At 34.6% G+C, this 3,387-nt stretch overlaps 1 pseudogene; it reads left to right on the top strand.

Moving 5' to 3' along the window:
- Positions 1–1,175: 1,175 nt before the first annotated feature.
- On the top strand, positions 1,176–2,538 carry LOC116134775 (annotated as a pseudogene).
- Positions 2,539–3,387: the final 849 nt, after the last annotated feature.

Here is a 3,387-nt window from a genome sequence, read left to right as displayed (position 1 = left end):
AAATTCTCTGCCATATTCCCTAGCTGCAGACACACTTCAGTTTCATTCTGCAACAATTTGGCTCATGTCACACTTAAAATAATGGATGTTATTAATTGAACATTGTAGAGATTAAATCTGATTATTATTTCTTAAATTAATAATCATATGTCTCACGTTGAGCTGAAAGGGGAAAATACCGCAAAACAACAATGAAGATTGAAGTGGGCATTTGAGAGAGATGTATTAGTAATGTAGAAATGCCACAAGTTTTAATTTGGTCAGAAAGAGACAGGCCTCCTGACAAATGCCTCACTTTTATTTATATCTTGTATTGTATTTGTATGCATCTTATAATTCAATTTCAGCCTAGTAATATTGGTTCGAGAGATTAGTTTAAATTTATAAGACTGGTTTTAACAAATGCTCTTGAAGTTTGACTTAATTTCACCAGAATCTCCGTTTGAACTTGACTGATGAATTAGGATGGTGACCCAATGCTAAGGACAGAAGAGCATGGAGATACATGTGATATAGTTTGATAAAGCTGACTGAGGAACTTGTAACTGCCTAATTTGTAAATAAAATAAATGATTAGTAAACAGTAAGAAAGCAAAAGTAAAAAAAGAAAAAGGAAAAAAATAAAAAGAATCTTTCAAAGTATTTTTATAACTTAATTAATTAATCGCTGTTAGAATTATATTTCCTAAAACAAAACAAAACAAAAAAGTTTACTTCCTGCAGGAATAGTATGTTTCTCTGAGGTCCGCAAAAGTTTATGAATTTTCTCCATATAGTTTTGGAAAAAAAATATTTTGTTTAGATTAAACAATGAAACATTCTTAAATTTATTGTGTTCATTTTCCAAGAATAAGTTATGAGAGAGGGGGCAGGACCAACATACATATAAGTTATAACTAATGAGCAGCTCTGCCCTACTGAGAAGAGAGGTTGAAGATACAGAGCTTCTCTTTTCCATATATTACTCACTCTCTTGCAAACTTTTCTCTCTCTCACTTCATTGCTTTTGTTTTGCTTTCTCTCTTTCTTGACCATTCTCTGCTACAAAACACAGACTTCACACATATCTATATCATTTAAACAAAATTAAGAAATTTTAGAGATGGAGTTTGATCTTGAGAAACCATTCACAAGCTTGGAAGAACAACAAGATCTGAAAATTCCCCTCTCTTTGCCTCTGGTCTGATCACATGCCCACAAAAGTTCATCAATGCTTGAAAATTACTGATTTTTATCCCTCCTTTCGGCAAGAAGCTGTGTCTCTCATTTTGCTGGTAAAAGTTGAGCCAAACTTGTATAGTCTTTTTAACTTTGGAGATCTCTCTCTCTTTTTCATTTTTTTATTCTTGTACCTTTTGTAACTGTTTTGGTTGGGCAGGCACAATTTTCCGGCAACTTTGAGCCATCCATTCCCTACCTTGCCGTCACTTATTTGGACCGGTTATCTCCCGCAAGAAATTCCGGTAAAAAGAGCTATAAAACAATGCTTTTGGTGGTTTTTCTAATATATACATATTTTATTGATATGGGCGTGTTTTTTTTTTTTTTTTGTTATGTTCTGTTTATTGCTGCAACTTTCGTACAAAACCAAAAAAATATGTTTTTCTTTGTAAATAATGCTTCATTAATCGTGAACATGTTGTGAAATGTTACACATTCAGTGAAAGTAATTGTTAATCTTGATTTTGCAGCAAGGACAAGCCGTGGGTTTTAAGGATTTGTAACCTCTTGCATTTCTCTAGCAGCAAAGATGAAAAATACCCACTTCTCACCCTCTAAAATCCAGGTAAAGTTTTCACTTTTTAGTTAATTTCGATATGTTAATTCAAAATATTGCAGTGCAAGAGCAACTCAGGCAAATTGTTAGAAAATTGAAACAGAGAGAAGAAGGATTCATATTTGATGCACAAACGATTCAGAGGATGGAGCTTCTTATTCTGATGCTTAAATTGGAGAATGAGATCAATAACACCTTTCTCATTTCTGTGTCATTCATTTCTTATTCAAACTCAAAGATCCCTTTGACACAAGCTCTAAGAGATCGAGACAGATATCATCTTTGATGCTCATAATGGTAATTAATTAGCCTAAACTCATTAGTATTCTTTTAATTATGTTTCTGTGGAAATTAGCGCAAAACCATATAACATATTTGTTTTGTTTTAGAAATCAAGTTGTAGAGTTCAAGCCATCTGTAATGCAGCATCAGCATTCTTGTGTCTTCTCATGAGCTATTCCTTTGCAGTTCCTTCTTTCAAGACTTCAATTTCATCTTGGGTATATAAATAAAGTAAGTAGGAAGTTCAATGAATACGAATAGTTTTATTCCACATTGTTCCCATTTTGGTTACTTTTAACTTGACTTGCGTGGTGCTTTTGTTTTAGGAGAACCTGTTACAATGTTTTGATACAATGCAAGAGATGGTGGCGATGGAGGCGCACGAGTCAGTGATAGATACAATGTCGAGCACAAGAACTCCAATAAGTGTTCTGGATTACGAACGCACCAAATCAGCAAGTGAGAAAATGGACCAGTAGTAGCAGCACCACTGCAATTCAGGCCGGAAAAGAGAGAAATCAAGAGGCGTAAAATAAGTGGTTTTTGTAGTGAAAGCAGGGTCCAGCTTTCCGTATCCAACGGTGTAGGTTATAATGAGAAAAGAAATTGGTCTACATTTCAGCATATTTTTACCACCGAAGAGAAAAGCAATTGATGAGCATGATTTGAAGCAGCAGATATTGAAGGCTCACCAGAGAACAGTAAAAAATGAAAAAAAGAGAAATAAATTGGTTCCATGAGGGACAAAAAGCGGCTTCAGTGGAGTCTCCCATCATTGGTTTGTGCTTGTTTTGGTTCAAGTTAATTTGGTTATGTCTCAGTGTCCCTTGCTTGGTAACAGCGAGGGTACAACAAATGCTTCAATAAGATAATAATTTTCTTGAAAACGCAAAGAAATGGTGTACACATAGTCAACGCATATAGGAAATTGAACGAAAGCATAAACAATTATATCTATATCAGAAAAAAAATTGGCGTGTGAGATTTAATTATGTGTGGTTGGACTAAGAGAGTGGAAGCTACAACGTCCAAGGCACGTAGCTTCGTTAAAGATTTTAGTATCTTGTCGAAGATAGAGCCATTTATGTGCTTCACAGAAATTCAGTCGTGAATAACAAATGATTATGTAACTTGTGACTTCTTCTCTAGTTCTTGAACTTATGGGTTTAATAGCATAGCTGGACTGTTTAGTTTCTTTTGTTGGGGGGATAAATTGGACAACTTTGAGTAGCTAGATGGTCCTTGTACAAAAAATTTTGGGCCACTGTGGAGTGTAAGGTAATATGAGAAATCAGAACTGGATATGTGATTGTCAGTGCGGTTTACCT

Source organism: Pistacia vera, unplaced genomic scaffold, assembly GCF_008641045.1.
Source record: "Pistacia vera cultivar Batoury unplaced genomic scaffold, PisVer_v2 Contig291, whole genome shotgun sequence".
NCBI classification, from domain to species: Eukaryota; Viridiplantae; Streptophyta; class Magnoliopsida; order Sapindales; family Anacardiaceae; genus Pistacia; species Pistacia vera.
Note: the sequence above shows the minus strand (reverse complement) of the source record. Positions and strands in the feature narration are given on the sequence as shown.